The sequence below is a fragment of the Anser brachyrhynchus genome (genome assembly GCF_964034855.1).
Source record: "Anser brachyrhynchus genome assembly, chromosome: 1".
Classification (NCBI taxonomy): Eukaryota; Metazoa; Chordata; class Aves; order Anseriformes; family Anatidae; genus Anser; species Anser brachyrhynchus.
The window spans coordinates 23942132-23959678 of record NC_137694.1 but is presented as its reverse complement, the minus strand read 5'-3'; the positions used below and the strand labels follow the sequence as shown (position 1 = coordinate 23959678).

The 17547-nt window shown below is 40.6% G+C and overlaps 1 long non-coding RNA gene across 4 annotated transcripts; it reads left to right on the top strand.

Moving 5' to 3' along the window:
- Window positions 1-1097: 1097 nt before the first annotated feature.
- On the top strand, window positions 1098-15732 carry LOC308188084. Of its 4 annotated transcripts, none has more exons than XR_013945144.1 (5): window positions 1098-1232; window positions 2696-4141; window positions 4972-5646; window positions 7181-7445; window positions 12640-15732. It is a non-coding gene; the product is annotated as an uncharacterized lncRNA (long non-coding RNA). The 4 variants fall into 4 exon arrangements; XR_013945146.1 differs by lacking the exon at window positions 12640-15732 and having other exon boundaries at window positions 4972-5133; window positions 5446-5646; window positions 7181-8801; XR_013945145.1 differs by lacking the exon at window positions 12640-15732 and having other exon boundaries at window positions 4972-5133; window positions 7181-8801.
- The last annotated feature ends 1815 nt before the right edge of the window (window positions 15733-17547 follow it).

The window sequence follows — 17547 nt, the reverse complement described above, 5'->3', positions numbered from 1 at the left end:
GCCTCTCCCCGGCGCCCTCCCCCTAAATACCTGCCGGGAGGAGGAGGAGGAGGAGGAGGAGGAGGAGGAAAGACGAGGAGAAGAGGAAGGAGCGGGCACAGCGCTTTTATAAGCGGGGCTTAGCGCCGCCGGTGCCGGGGTGGGGGCAGGCAGAGCGCGGCTGGAGCCCGGCACCGAGCTCCTGTCAGGTTTTTAAGTCAAAAGCCATTCAATGAGTAACTCCAGAACCCTTTTTTGACCTTTTCTCTTTGAAAGAAGAACGTTTCCTTGAATAATTTCACCGTGCAAATTACCGAGTGGATGGTGTTATTCTGCGTTGCGTAGGGTGGGCGGTTTATGCGGTGCAGAAGCAGTTCCCTCGGCACGGTCACCCAGGCAGGGAGCAGCGGGTGTCAGAGCCGGTACCCCGCCTGGCACAGCCTTCTACAGCTGGAGGTGAAATAACTAAAAATTGTAGTGGGTATTTTGAGCTCTCTGAGGGGCCAGCTGCAGAGGACACCTCCTATATACAGTCAGTACACTTTGTCAGTGGATTTCTCATCCTCCCCGCTTCTCTCCACATGACAGTAGCAGAGATGGAGGCCGAAGGCCTTTCGGAGCTTGGAGATCCTTGGCACAGCTGCCGTATGCTCAGTCTGACTTCCAGCTGCACAGAAGAAATACTTGTGAAGACAAAGGTGAAAAAGAGATGGCTAGGTGAGCACCTTCCTAGTCTTCTCGGTGTTTTTAAGTGGCGTATATGTCACCTTCACCTCCTCTGATCAATTCATTGCCCATCTGGAAGATGCTAAAGCAATTCCCCCGTGATGTTTTACTTTGTATTAAAGGGAAGAACCGATGAAGCACAGGAGGAAAGGAGCTAGGAGAGCGCAGGAGGAAAACCTGTGAACACAAATCTTATATGAAGCTGTGCTGAGTTCTCTTCCTATCTTCCAAAAGATTGGGCAGGAACAGATGGCGACCCCTTCTGCTCTGCTTACAGGCCCTTTTCACTGTACTTAAAAGAGCCTGTAGCTGTGTCCGAAAACATACGGAAGACAGAACATAGTGGGAAATCCTGAACTTTCAGCATAAAAAGAACTTAAAATACATGCGTACAGGACTCCTCAGTGTGCAGATCTCACAGAAGTGGCTTGGGTCTTTGCTATAAAGGAACAGCAAACAGTAGGAACCAGTTCTTTCAAAGTATTTTTCAGCAGTCATAGGTACTTCAGCTTTCATTCCTTTCTTGTGTAAGTATGTGCATATTTTAGTGGAAGGGGAAATATTTTAGCTAAAGAATATTGGCAGCATTCCGTTTGTTGAAAATGTATGTAAAGAGATAAAACACATGGAAGCACTTTACAAGGCACTTCTTTTTTCTTTCTTTCCTTTTTTCACAATTATTTTGCAGCCAGAGCCTGTTTCAAGGAAATTTCGTACGTGTCTTGGTGGTCATAGTGTAAATAGCTAAAAATATAATACACCTTTCACAGGTAAATGCTGGTACTTTCCTCACTTCTCCGGTTTGTTATGTTTATTGCTTTTTTTCCCCCACTCATTTCTGTTAACTTTTACTGTTTGTTCCTTACTGTATGGATCCTTCCATTCAAACAGTTCTGGGTGATACTTCTTGCTTCACACTGTTCCTCTCAGACCAGCTGGCTGGTAACTATTCTTAAGGGCCTTTTAACCTTCAGGCTCTATTGTTAGGATTTTGTATGCGTTTTTAATAGGGGTAGACAGGAAAGGGAAGAAAAAAGGGCTATTTTCAGATCTTGTGTTTCATTAATAATGCAAAAGCTGTTTCTGTTTTTGTATCATGGCAAAGCAGTGAGTCCTGAAGTGAAATGGAAATATCAGTATCTGCTGATGAGTACAAGGGACCCAAAGAAAAATAGATTTTTGCCTTTGGTGTTTACATTTGCAGTAATTTCAGCTGAGCTGCCATTCCTGCATAAAACATCCAGTCTCGAGCAAAATTCTGCTAAGCAAAGCCACCAACCAGAACTACCTGTCTGTATGTTGAAGAAATCACATTGTTCTTTCTGACCTCTCTTAGGGAAATTGCTGTCATTTTTTATCCTAAGCTTTCCTCTGAATGTCTATAAGTACTGTAGTAGGAAGCTTCGAGCTGTGTTGTCCACTCCTGATGCCAATAAACTGTGGGAAGCTGCTATTCATTTGCATTTATTCCATTTATTTAAGATACCAGCTCATAAGGCCAAGGTACTGGAGTACATCATAAGTGACATTCTTATGTCAGTATAAGCACCTGTAATGATTTTAAAGTGTTATATTATAAATATGTATTTAATAAACAGATTTTATTATCCTTGTCAGACTTAACTTTGACAGAAATTATGTGTCTCTGAAGTTCATCTTTAAATGGGGACCTCTATTTTTCTCAGTATTTTTTTTGCCAGCTGCAAATTGAATTTCATAACTAGGCTGAAGTTACACACTTTGAGTTTCAGAGTTTAAATATTCACCCAATTTCAGAAATAGCATTCTGCAATTGAAAATAAAGTAAAAAGCCGAGCAAGACTTTCTACTTAAAGTTGATTTTTCTAGAGCTACAAATCAGAGTATATTTCAAAGTTTTTTTGAAGTTCTGAATTTTCTCAATGCAAGAAGTTAGTTTTCCAAGGATTTTTGTTATTATTGTGTTTTAAATAGCAGCACTGTGTTTCTCAAATCTTGATTTTTGTCCCAGTACTGAATTTAGGTCATACAGCGCTGTTGTCTTATTATCCTATCCATAAGGTGAGGAGACAGCTCATTACACCGAAGAACAAGCAGGCTTAAAGGGGAATGCAGATCTCAACAGAAAAAATCTCCAACCTTCCTTCTTCGATCTCATAATCAATGGCAAGTGGAACAGCATGGTACAAGTGCAAACACCGCTGCAGCAACCACAAAAGCATGGCTGGGGGAGATCAAAGTTGTGAATGTATGATTCGTGTCACCACACTGAAGGGGTATGTCAACAGGGCAGCAGAAGAATGGACAAAAAAAAGGAAAGGCTCGTTTCCCTCAACACCCTTTTTGGTTGGGCCTGTAGAAAACACCACTTCATTTACTACAAAACCGCTTGCGGTAACCAAAAAAGAGGAACTCTCATTGTGGTTGAAAATGGTTTTTGAGCTGTGAAGATACAAGTTCTCTTTTTTTAAGTAAACCGCATCGTTTTTCTCTGCATAGATCTCATTTAAGAGAACCGGGTATAAATCATTGCTGAACCAACGACAAATAGCATATTAACTATTTTACTCGCAAGTTCATTCACTTCTACTCCCCGTGTACCGAACTTTTAAAAGTTTAGGAATCGCAGACTTCTGTGGAGGTAACTGAATCATCTGTTAAGTTACAGCTCAGTTCGGGTTCAGTTGCTGTGTTTCCTTTCTCACAGAGATTTGGTATGATCTGTTTTAGGCAGATAACAGTCTGGAATAAAGAGGATCTGGAATCTGTGGTGTTGTTTTTTTTTTTTCCTCTATATTGTATTTATATCCTATAATTTTCAGACACAGAAGGACATGAAGTAGCCACAGATGTTGCAAAGTAGACAATTAATTAGTAAAGCCTCTGCTGACTCCTTATGAATATGGAACTGTAGTGTCAGTAGGAAGAATCCTCTCCCTTTGTGGGCTGGCTGGCAGAAGAGCGTCCTCGCTGCTAGAGTGAGCAGACTGAAGCCTGAGAACCAATGCAGTAGGACAATAAGTTCTTTCATTTCTTGCACGAATGCTGTCTTGGGTGCCAGCTAGAACTTTTTCTTTCCCTGTAGTGCCTGTTACTCGTCTTTGTTTGCTGTATCTTCTCTAGCCCTTGTTTTCAGCCTCAGACTGTTTACTTGAGAATGAAGGAATGCAATTTGCGCCCTTCTGTTTTGCTCAGCAGAGGATAACATTGATTTTGCTTTGGATGTAGAATTGTATTTTGAATATATTGATATAAGATACTGATGTGTTTTTTTTGTTTTGTTCTGTTTTTAACTTTGGAATCAGTTGTAGGATTCTCTTCACAGGCTCCTCTACAATTCTTTAAAGGCCTGAAGCGTTGGACTGTATTACTCTCCTTTCTAGGACTGTGTGGAAGAGAGACCAAACTGGAATGTGAGGCATCTTCTCTCTCGTCTTAATACTTCTTTATTATGCAAGTATGTTGATCATTGTCTGCAGTAACAGTGGAACAATTCTGTAGCTGCTCTGCAAATTAGAAGAAAACGTTTTCTTTCCCCAGTCCAGCTATCATCATAGCTCATCTTCAAAATTGTATACCACAGGGTTTGTTGAAACACTCTTTTTATTCTTCTTGCCTGGCTTATACCTTAGTGTGATTCCTGAGTTTTACACCCAGCAATAAACATGAGCGGAGTATATAAGTTGATTTTGATTTACCTGCAGGTATTAAAAGGAACTTTCACTCCTTCCTCCAAGTTTCCTGACAGCTTTTAAATTCAGTGTAATGAAATCTCCCTCCAGCCATTAATCAGCCACCATAAAGCTCAAGGACTTCACTGGCTAAAAAAAAAAAAAAAAAAAAAAAGAAAAACATTCTTTCTTTACTGTGATCTGCTAATACGTTGTTATAGCACATTGCTTTAGCAAACAGAAGTCTCTGGCTTTGAAACATCAGCTCTTGTTTGCAGCGACTGCCCCCCACCCTGATCAGCATGCTTGTGGCCAGGAAGCCTGATCCTTACTGAGCTGAGGGTAGTGCAAGGCAAGTGCATGCGAAATCCACCCTTTTTACTGGCAGAGCTAAGGATGATGTTCGTATCTGCACTCTGAGAGCTAGCCTGAGATCAGTCATCTGCTCCCAATAGCAGGAGATGAGCAACTCCCAGTGAGCAACTGTCAAATACGTAATGCAGCTCAGCAACAATTGCAACTCGGATCCTGGTGGATGGCTTAATAACTTCTCTGCAGTTTTTCTTTCTCTCTTCCTCTCTTTCTCCCCTGCCCCCCCCCCCCCCCCCCCCCCCAGTCCAGCACTGAACAGCCTTAAGGAATAGGCACCAACTGCACTTTGGTTCCTGTTGGGGTTGTGCTGGGACACGCTCGACCAGATCCTTGCTGCAGCTCCAGGGCGTGCCACTTGTTCTGCTGCTGCCCTCCTGCAGGGTCAAAGAGCCACATCCCATCAAAGGTCAGCCTTCATCTGGCAGATGTTTTCAGACCCAGGGCTTCGCTGTTGCTTCAGACTGTCTCTGGCATGATAGTGCTTCTTTAATTGTCTTGCTTCTGTGTGGTTTTGATAGTTGATAATTAAAAAAAAAAAAGGGGGGGGGGGGGGGCAGACTTTATGCATCAGCATTCCTGAAGGCTTGTTGCTCCACCTCATAAAGCAAGACTGAGAACGTGCGTATCTTGATCAGCCTGATTTTTGTGTTCAGGATTATTTATATCTGCTTCAGGCCAACTAGAGCCACTGGCATGGTGACCTATATTGTTTTTATAGGAAAAAGAGAATATGCTTAACAAATACAGAACCCTAACAGACAGATAAGCAAAATGAAATGGAACACATAGCAAACTCGTGAGAAGACGGATGAAAACCATCAGATTGTTTTTCAAAACTGTATGTGGAATTGACTACTGCTCGTGTGTATAATGCATCAACAAGGCAATCTGCAGCCTGTCTAGTTGTTTCACCGCAGAGGCAAGTCTAAAAATAAATCTTAATTTTTGAATCCATCCTAGTAAGTAAAGATAAATTTCTGTAAGACCTTAGGAATATCTAGAATTTAGCACAGACAGCCAAGTTATTCTAATTGGTATTTTCCTGGCTACCCTATTATTACATTCAATTAAGGACTCTTCCCATGGTATGTTAAGGTGGCACAAATAAATGGTATCAGTGCGTCATGTGGATATCTACCACTTTATTCATGCTTGTCGACAAAGTCACGCTCCTCGCAAAGAACCAGAAGAAGTTGCTGATTTCTTCTATGAGAACTAATCTAGTTGTTGTTTTTCTTTTAGTTAGTATTTAGTCAAAATACTACCGTATGTGCAGCACAGTAGTGCCTGAAGCCCTGCCCTGGTTTGGTGCCTCGGTACCTTGTAAATATGTACAAGAACCCAGCAGCTCCTGTCCAGGGAGGAGACATTAAACTTGGAGCAGCACATCCGCATCCTGCCTCTTAAAACTAATCATCATTGCATAAATATTGACTCTGTAGGTTACAACCTGAAGTAGAGACATTTATTTAAGTTTCTCTAATCCATTTCCTTTCTATGCTTGTTTGCAATATTGGAGGATGTGTGTACCACTTTTTTTGAAGGTACCAGAGTACTTCCAGCCCGCCATCAAATTTGATAAAAAATATGTATCTCAGCTTCAGACCTACCTATTTTTCAGCTGGTAGGATATTTTTGTGCATTTTAAGAGGGCTAGAACTGAGTTTATTTAAACTCGTAACTGTAGACTTTGTTTTCAGTGTTTGCTGTAACTGCATACATGCAGTGCTGACCAGCTTTGTCCAGTTAGTTTTTTTGGCCTTGAATTTTCTCATATCTATTTAAAAATGAAAACAAATATCTTCACTTAAAATACTTTCACAATAATTGCAATAAGATGGGTAGCAGTTTGAGGACTCGAAACCTACAGCACAGTTAATAAGGCTTTCTGGGAAAATACTTGCTACTGCTGGAGCAGCTCTTTCACAGAGGTCATGGCGTGGAGCCAGGGGAGGTTGGTAGACGGCTAGGCAACCAGGAAAGAACAAGTTTGTCAGCATGTACAGCTGATTACTCTGAGAATAATTTTCCATAAGCATAGCCTGCACAGTGTTTGCTTAAGAGGGGTTTAATTTTTCACTAAACTCCCTAGCAGCTAAGTCGTTTTAAACTGTGGCAGAAAGTCATTTGTTCAAATCAGATGAAATAAGGGGCAGTATGGTTTTTAATAATATCACATCGCAGTAGGATGAGGTAGGATGTTTCAATATTTATAGGCAATATGGGATCATTCCTGTAATGATACATTATGACAATTATTTTGGTTAGGGAAGTGTTTTGATTTCTATTAGCTACAGTGATCATTTCTAAAATGTCTCAAAACTAGAAAATGTGAGAAATGTTACCCTTAGTGTGAGAAGATACAGCCTTTAGTCACTACATTCTCCTGCTTGTGAATGCCATCTCGATTGCCAGCATATGATCATAGGAAATAAATATATTTTCTTTTCTAGGTTCATGGTTACAACTGCAGCATAACTCAGATGGGTCGGTTTTATGGTGCTCTGTCACCCAAAATGTCTAACCAGGTATAACTGAACCGCACTTCAAACGTCCGAAGCAGATGTAGGTGCATACAGCTGCTGCACTGTGTCCGTATTTCTTTCTCTGGCTATCTCCGTGTCCAAGGTCAAGACTGAAAGAGAGCATTATACAGATAGCTGTCATATGGAGACTTCCTTTCCGCTGAACTAATCCCTTGTTAGCGGTGTGGCTAAGGTATGGTATAAAGCAGATTGACTGGAATAAGTGCGTGAACTCTAAACTTTAAAAGGAGAAGACAAAATCAATCCGTATTTACACTGAAAACTGTTTTTGACAGAATAATAACCCACTCAGTTTTTAGTATTGTTCCTGAATATACAGACTGTTTGCCAAAGTCCCTATAATCATGTGTTTTACTTCAGAAGTGCTGCAATCTATAACCTGCAGCCTGCTTAATTTTGCAACATGAGCTGTCTTTATCCATTATTTATTGTCTTTGAATACGAGGAGGATCAGAACATCAGACAGAAGGAACACGGTGGCTTTGAGGATGAGTCACAGGAGCAAGATGAAATTCAGTAGGAAAAAGTGCTGTGGTTAAGTGTCTCAGCTGAGAACAACTGAGCGTGGTGGGGAGCTGCCATGGCAATGTAGCCTTAGGAAGCTGAATGCAAGTCCTAGGGCTTTGGGGAGAGAGATTCCTGCTAAAGCCAGGGAGCTGTTAGTACCATTATAATGGCCTAATGCACCTGGAAATATTGTGTATGGAATTAATAATTAAATTGGAAATAATGTGTATGATTCTGTCTGCCTGTTTGCAAGCAGGTGACTTTGGATTGGAAGCACTTCAGAAGAAAAATGCTTAGGAGAACAGGGAAGAGAAGATGAGGTATCATGGCAAAACAAAACAAAAAACAGAAGACCTGAGAAAAGATATAGCTGTTTAAACATAGCGTCCTTCCTGATTGTTGAATATATATAATTTCTGTTGAAGACATATAATTTCTGGGGCTACATGTAATTTCTAAACAATCCACAATGCTTGCACCCTGGTATATCAGATCATAATAGAATTTATGAGAAATACATCATGTTATACATGATACAATATGAATTCTTAAAAGGGCAACATTGGTTCAAGAAAAGTGTTTAGAAATTATTAATAAACATATTTAGACAGAAATTCACAGATTCCTAATCATGAGGATAGTCTGTAGCATTCCTCCAGCAAGATTACGAGGGGACAATAAAAATCAAACTCTTTTTAAGCTGGAGCTTGAGATATTTATCAAAGGGATTCTATAAAGTGTTGCTTTTAACACCAAAGGACAGTAGTCAATGATTCAGAAATTCGCTTTATTTTTTCTGTTCATATTTGTTCTTCGTGCATCTAAAAAGTAATGTAAAACCAGTCACTGTTACAGAAGGAATTCAGAATCCTCTGTCTTAAATTGCATAAAAATAATAAATGATTTGGGGTCTGGTGGACAGCAATAGCTTTTAAACAAGTCTGTCAAATCTTGATTTAAGTCTTGTTTAGTCTGCAGTGGTAAAATTGCTCTGAATAGAAAATACATGATAAAATATGTCTAACAGGTCCTGTCAGAAAGTTGTTTCATTCTATTTAGCACTTTCCAGTAATAGGTAGTCTCTACCCCATTTCATAAAAAGTAACAAAAGTGTTGCAGCCAGAATTGAAGCCTGGTTAGCTTAAAACAAAAAAAGTTTATAGCCTCTCTTTACAGTGTTCTGCTCACACTCTGCACCTACGAGTCGGTGGTTAAATGAAGCCTCTCTGAGAGGAAGTTTCCATTCTGAGTCATAAGCGTTGGATTGACAGCCTTTATAGAAACCTAAACGTAATCCTATTAAACAATATGCTTCTATAACTGCTGAAGGATAAATTTCTTCTACTGGATGCGGGGGCAGTAAGCTGCAGTATCTCAGAGGACAGCTTGTAGAGAATCTGTGTAGCTGTGCAAATGGTATAAGGCTGGGAATTGCCGGGCTAGGACACCTCCAGCATCTCATCAGAAAGTTGGGATATCTAGTGGTACAGAACCCACCAGTCAGCAGCAATTATTGAAGAGGTGTTTGCCCGCAGGAATAGAGCAACAGCTACATAAATTAAAAAATGGTGGGTGTTGTTATTGTAGTTGTTGTTTTGTTGGTTTTTTTTTCAATATCCCATTAGAGCAGGATATTTTTCTTGCAAGCTTCATTTGAATCTAGCATATCAGTAAAATGCAAATAACTATCACAGTACCTCTCGGTGTATATTATAAACATACAAAAGTTAGAAAAGTCATTTCCTCTAAATTTACTTTGTGGATTCCTCAGAATTTGCTGTATCTCCTGTAGCTGAATTCAGCTTTGTTCTGCATTCGCTCTCATGTAACTGCAGAGTTTGGCCACAGGCTTTACCCTTATAATCTCTGGCTAACTTATAAGTGAAAACGGTAAATGTACTAAAATGATTTAAAGAAATGCAGACACCTCTCTTGTCACAGGAAAATAGGATACATGTAGGGGAAATTAATTTTTCCAATGTTAGAAATAATAGTTTGGCAAACATAAAGGCCAGTCAACCCACTCAGGATGCTGGGCATACAGACAGGAGAAAACTAAGGGAGATCACCGATGATGTTGTAATGATGCAAAGGAAGAATGCTGAAAAAAAGGAAATGTGAAGATGTTGGACAGGTTTGTGGAACAGCAGAGAACGAGGCACCAGCCTTCTGGGGCTGCATGAGGTTCCTGCTCTGGTTATGTCCCAGCACTCACAAATCCCAGTGCTTGTTCACGCTCCTGTGCAGATGCTGCTGGGTTCGTGGTGAAGTAACTGGACCAAGCCCTCCTCGGTGGTGGGCAATTCTCAGTATAGCTCTCAAAGCACACAGAGATGTGAGCACCAAACGCCCCTCACAGCGTAACCCCTTCTGCCCAGGGCTGGTTGTGCGCAAGATGCTCTGCAAGTCCTTTCTTGTTTTCACCCTTCCACTATCACAACCTCTAGATTGCTTCAGATACGGCACTATTGTTGGCTTCCTGGGAAAGGGCATCTCAAGGTGATGGCAAGCAGGACGTGTGGACACAAACCCTGTGGTGCTAGGAGTGGTGCTTGTCAGGAGAGGAGAGCAAAAAGCGAAATGAGCAGTGGCCCTGCTGCTATTAGCAAATACTGCTGTCAAAATTTGCTAATGTCAATAGTTACTGATATCTGATTACTTACTGATATCTGATTACTTACTGATACTGACATTAGCAATAATTTTGTTCAGTCTCCATTTCTACAAGTTATTCCCTCTTGGCTGGTTTAGAGCAACGCTTGCTGTGGGTTGTCGGCTGGTCTAACTTTCCTTTCTCCCTCAGAGGCACAGCCACTAACAAAAGTTCAAAGTTTCTGTTTTGCTGTACTCCTTGTGCACTGGATGAAACCAAATAGCTAAAATTATGCCAAAAGTTATAACAACAAACAAACAAAACCCAGTAAACAATCTACAAAATTGAATTGTATTTCAACACATGCCTCTGAGCAAGCACTCAGAGATTTAAAATATTTGGAAACAGAATCATGGGCCGTTAGCCCATGTAGACCATAAAGTTAATCGGCCGTAATATCCTCTCTAGAGATTAGCAGTACTTCCACACCAGGAGGTAACCCCCCCTTCCCTGGTAAAAGTGGCACTTTATGAATCTGTAACACGTCAGTACATCGTGTCTCGTGGTAGCGCACAATCTGGCGAGCAGCGGTCGCATTTACAATTGGTTTCATTACAATTGCCATGTATTACTGCATAGATGGGAGTACTTGTGTGCGTATATATCTCTGTGTATTAGCACATATAAATCATCGCTAGTTTCTCTTGTCCTACACTGATATTCCAACAGGGATGCATCCTGGCCATGTGATTAAAGCAAAACTCTCACCAGGGAAGAATCATTTCATCATTTGCCTTCAACAGTTTTGAAGAGTATCATTTGTCTTTGGCCTTTCAAATGCATGTTATACAGGAGCTTTTGCACCAGCTAAGACTACAGCAGAACTTTTAATGGGGCTGTTCTGTCTGGATGCAGCCTTATTGCCAAGAGCCTGAGGACAGACAGGAGTCCCAAGGAGGTATAGCTTTTTCTTAAAAACATTGGATAGCTCTGCTTTCTCACACAGATTTTTGAAGTCATTACTCGTCATCCCAGATAAGTGGAATCCAAAATCACATAGAAAAAAACCTCCTGCTCTCAAAGTGCTGATGTGTTTGACAGTTTTGTAAGAAGCTGGCGTGTCAATGTTAAATTCTTCCTATGTTAAACATTTACAATTAATTAAATAGCTCTATAGAGGGTGCAAGTTGAATTTAGTAGAGCTATGAAAATTGAAATGCACTGAGAACCTGACCGGTTCACCAGTAAGCAGTCTTATCTGCAGTGATATCTTCAAATGCTATTTTTACTAAAGAAAGGTGTGGGAATGATCTTGGATGCCCAAACAGCTGTTGTGGGCCGGTGCCCAATGCATGTTTATTCTCTTTACCACAATTTTCAGCCACCGCCTGTTTTAAGATTCAAAATCCTAAACTGTTTCACCAAAAACATTTTTGATACAATACTGAAAAGACCCCGTCCATATTGAACTGAATGGCAGTCAATGAAAGTATAAAGTCCTGATTAGAAATAGCAAGATTTAAAAATATATGATTTTTGAATGGAGAAATTCCAAATTCTCTTGCTTTGGTGGTGTCTTATATTATTATCTGAATGTTAAATAAATCTTTTTTGATTGATAATTCTTGATGACGATAAATCCTTTGACTTTTTCTTTTTCACAACAATAAATTTACTTACAGTGTTTCTAATGCTCCCTGGGGTGCCACAAGAGCAGCTTCCACTCCCAGTGTTGTTTTCAACCCAGAAACATGGCAGGAGATGAAAAGCTGGGCGCACCTGAATGAGCCAAACTGTGTCTCACATCAAAAGAGGTTCAGTTCAAGAACTGGCCAAAGGGTCAACCAGATTCTTGCTTTACCTAAGGCAGTATTTCCATAATGATTTTGGTCTATTCAAATGCTTCCTACAAATGCAGAGCCAGAGAGCTTAGGCAAACTCCTAAATTTGCCAAGAGCTTTGTGTTGGCGAAGGGATTGTCTTCTTTCCTTAAACCCTGGACATTTAACTCCTAGACAGTGTGTCTGAACCAAATCACTTTTATATTGTGTTTCTGTAACTTTTCAGTTTTCTTATGGACGTTCTTTGACAAGATACTGGTGTCTTTTCACATTGGGTGAATAATTGGGCTGCTTTACAGTACGCACTTTTAATCCATCTTGCTTAATCTCTAGAAATTTACAGGTAGCTAATTACTGCTTTGCTAAGTAACATTTTGGGGAAGCATTTGCCTTCACAACTTTTTATGTATTTATATTTTTGGTAGATCTCTTTATATTATTATGATGCCATAATTTTACAACGTACATCTATTCGGCGCACCAGAACAACACCTCTCCAGAGAAGATCATGGGAAGAAGATCTTAAATAGGATGCATCCCATCTGGAATCCCTGTAGATATCTCCTGAGTCAGCAGTTCTGAAATGGAGATCTTAATCTCCTTGAGGATGAGGCACAGCATAAAACCAGATGGATACGGGGACATCCCTAGCAGTTTAACAACCAAGAATGGGCTTGGAGGGGCGAAGTTGGAAACACGAGGACACTGTCACTTTTCCCATGTGAGTTTTGGACACCAGAAAGCTCTCAGCCGCTGTCCTGTGTCACACCAGGAAGGGTGGGCAAGGCCTGCTCCACCTCTTCATCTCACCACAGCAGATCTCCACACCTTGAAGATGTAGGGGACCTGTTGGACAGCAAAACCATCCAGCCATCCCATTTTATGCCTGTGTTTCTTGGAGTGGCTAGTCCTGGGACAGGGTCAGAGAGAAGAGCAGTTTCCAGAGGGCACTGAAAAATTCAGCCTTCTGTTCCCCAATGAGGACACTGTCTCTGAGCTGTCCTTGCAAGGGACAATGCCATTTTTTTGCATGAGTGTCTGATTTTGGAATGCTGTTGTGCTAGGTCTTGCTTTACAGCCCGGCTCATATTCTGGCACTTTAGTTTGGGAAAATAGCTGCAGCTAACAACAAACATCCTAAGGTTAACTTGTATTTCAGTGATTAAAAAGAGCAATTATTGTTACTTCGCACACTGTTAATGACAGTTTTTGCATGTACTTACCAATGGCAAGAAGGTCTGCAAACACCTCTGAATGACAAAAGAGTGCTATAATACATAGTTTCTCTCATAGGTTCACCACAAAGGATCATGCCAACCTCTTGATGCAGCGTGTGCAGTCCTATTTCAATGGGTCTTAATGCAGTTTTGATCTTTAGAGCTTGTTCTTGAAATCCATATTTAAAATAGGCTGTATTAAGTCATTTGTAGTGCTGAATTAAATACCATCCACAGGGCTCAGAAAACCTTGATAATGTCGCTTATATTAGGCACCAGGGGGTGGGATTCATTTGACTGCGTGCAAATCGCTCCAGGAGCTATCTACATCTATGTTAATCACATCATGTTCTCTTTATAACCAAAGAAGAGAAATAAGCACTTTATGAGTGTGAGTCAGCTGATCTATTTCAGATATTTGGTTTACCATGTGTTGACCTGCACTCTAAAAGCAACTATTTCTCCCCAGTGACTTCAAAAGGACCTTTGGTGACCAGTTCAGGTATAAACACTTATACTGGTGAGAGGTCAACCCCACTGAGGTGACTGACTGTAATTATGGGCATTCCTTTAAATAAATTAGCCCAAACACTACACATCTTACTCTTAGCCCTACAGCTATTTGTGTATTAAACCCAGACATATAGCCTGTAATGCTCTATCATCAACAACACTCTTGGTCTTCTCTCTTTTTTTTTTTTTTTTCTTCTCCACAGTAAGTTGCTGACAAGTCTGACCTGTTCTTTAAAACCAGAAGAAAGGAAGGTATTTAGGAGAAGAAATGGACTGAGAAAATGAGAATGCAGCATGGTTGGAGCTGCACCCACACTGGGCTTGTCCTGCCTCAGGTCTGACCTGTAATTCCCACCTGCAGAGTCTGTCTGGTCATTTCCAGGCGGACATAACACAAGGGCCAGGCTCTTCCCTGAAGGCATTGGTTCTAACCACAGTCCCAATCCACAGAAGACCACATAGTGCACCAGGTCTTGATGTTCTCAGAGTTTAGACACTGTGCTCAGTTGTTAAAACCAACCAAAAATCTCTCTATGTGGACTTGAACGATTTCGAGTCACTTCTGGGAGTAAGACATTGCCCATGTACATGTAGATATATTTTATTGATAGATGTATTTTAGCTTTTTAAAAACATTTATTGAGTTTTATTTCTGGGAAGTCTGGGACTGACCTCAAAATGGATTTTAAAAAATCATTCACAGACATTAGCTGGTGTCTCAGAAATCTGTGTAGCAGTGAATTATCAAAATGTGATGCACTTGTTGCATAAGGGAGCAGGGCTCTGCTCTACTGTCTTCTGAAACAGTCATTATTTTTTGGACTCAAGAGGCTACTCTGCAGGACTATGAGAACTAAAAAAAAAAAAAAAGAGAAAAGTAAAAAAAAAAAAAAAAACCATAAAACAGAACTAACTTTACTAAAGAACGCTTTCGTTTTGACCCACAAGATGGTGCCACTTCCTCAATTTAAAGTGAATTTTTCCTTTGAAAACTGTATTAAAAAATTACACTTATGAAATTAATCCCCACGAAAAGAATGAGAAGCGCAGAAATCCTACTAGTGTCTTTAAAATAGGGTTTCAGTGGGATGTAAATGAAATATGGTCCTTGCACTGGCCCTCTGCACAAGTTTTGTCCTGCACGATTTCAGGGATCTGCCTGCTAATCTGGGTGACAGAAATAACCTTTTAGTGCATATTGTCCCTGCTGCTAGTTCTTCAGAGTCACATGGCTTGGTCTGAGTGGGTTTTTGTTCCTTTCGGTGCACCATAAAAATAAAAATTTACCAAATTTGAACGCGTTATGTCTAAGGAAATGTACTGAAGATGGACAATCTGCACAGATCCAAGAGCACGATGTGAAAAGAATGGGGTTGCCAACGTGTGGCTGAGAACACATCTGAGAGCCTTCGTTGCTGGGGATGATTAATTGGGTGGAAAGCTACCAGCTTTCCTTTAGGTTGCTGTCAGATTTGTCAAGCTGGAAATTGAAAAGAAAAGAAAAAACTCTTTTTTCTTTTAAACCAAATGCATAAAAGCAGAACGCTCACGATATCATTTATATATAGCCATTTCAGAAGATCTTTTGGGATGACGACTGCTGCTTATTATTATTTTCACGTCATTAAAGGTGAAAACCTGAAAGCTTAAGAAACCTATGTACGATTTTGTACAAAATCTCATCTGTAAAAATATCTCCCAGTCAAATACCCAAGGGGTAGGAGATGGCAAATGAGGCAGCCCCTTGGCAGCTTTGTGTCTCCATCGTTTGCTTGCCCCGCTCCGGTGCCTCTGGACACCCTCCCGTCCACACTGCAGTGGCTCCTGCCTGCCTCCGCTCTGCTTCCCCTGTCACTCGTTTTGTAGCTGTTTCCTCTGTGGGGCACCCAAAGAAGTGCAGGGGAGCAAAATAGCATGGAGAGGCTCCCTGCATTTAGTTGGGGTTTAAATACCCCCAAAATAGTGCCTAATTGGCAAACATTGCAAAAAGTAGACTGCGTGCATCACTCCCACTCCAACATGTGATAAGCATATGTTTCTTATTAAGTGTAGAGGAGAGTTTTTGTGTTTTATCAAGGAAATCCCAATCTGCATTTAAACCAAGAGGAAGAAAAATCAACCTTTTATTAAAATGACTTGCTGAAAGTTGAAAATCACGGGTTGCTATATCTTTCAGACAATCTTGACAGTTTTATTTGAAAGTATATGATCCATCCCTGGAGGTGTTCAAGGCCAGGCTGGATGGGGCTTTGGGCAACCTGGTCTGGTGGGAGGTGTCCCTGCCCATGGCAGGGGGTTGGAACTGGGTGGTCTTTAGGGTCCCTTCCAACCCAAACCATCCTCTGGTTCCATGATTCTATAATCCAAAAATGCTTTTAATCACATGGTAAGGAACAGCAGTGTGAATGACTAAAATGGTTTCAGTCTTTCTATTGCCCAATGAACTCTTAAATGTAGAAACCCTACTACAGGTAGCTGGATGACAACGCATGAACACGCCTCCAAACCATGAAGCAAGTCATTGACTCAGTGTAATTCCCCACTCAACTCCCTGGCTTCTTCTGGACCAGGTGACACAGTGTCATCGGTATCGTAATGTCTAGTAGCAGAGAAAACAGCTTACTTGCCACCTGAAGCACATCATCATCCCTATGGTTATCAGAAGGGATAGCTTCAAATTGCATAGGTGTGAGATTTTGTGTGACTCATGGAGGTGTGACAGCTCCATACCTGATTTGTTTAGGTTAGCTGCAAGCCTGAGGATGTCTCCCAGCCTAAGTCACACTGTGTTTCTCAGAAGCTTAAGTAATCAAGTTTCTTATAAGAGTTCCCCATATGCATATGCAGCCTGCGCTTGAAAAATGAAAATTAGTTTAGACATCAGTCACAAACACTCATGAAAAATGACTTTTTTACTTCCTTGATTTGCACACAAAATCTGAATTTGAAATTATGTTGCAAGGCCCTTGTTTTTTTACTGGTTATATAAGAAGCAAAATTACATTTCATTTTTATTAAATGCCAAAAAAAATGAAGAGGAATAGAGAGAAGGGAGAAAGGAAAAAAAAAAAAAGCTTCAGAATTAAGAGTAATATTTTTTAAAGAAGTGGATACAATTTGAGTTAAATCTTATGAGAAAACTCAGTACATCATATTCCTAAATTGTTCCCCCTCTATTAGATCGTATACATTTTTAGAGGAAAAACGCTCCCATTTGGTAGTCTTTAAAGTCACAATTAATGTCTCTTCTGTGAAAAAAGAAAAAAAACAAAAAGGTGTTGATTTGAGACAGTGGCTTTTGTGTTTCAAAGTTAAAATTGAGTCATATTTCCTTGTAAAGCAAAACAAAGCACTCTGCTAGGAAGGGGAAGGAGGAAGGAATAGCAAAAGTAGGAAAATATAGCTTCTGTATCTGGGTAGCTTTTGGAGCACATGATCCTGACTGTGTTCTTCTGGCCAGGAAAAACATTCACCTTTTTGCTCTTATTTTCCTCTCTACAATTCATGGAAAACTTTTTTTTAGAACCAGATCTGATTGTTTGGGACCATTTTTTAGCTTGCTGTGCTAAGCTAAATGGAGCAGGGTTAAGACACTCCGCCTGG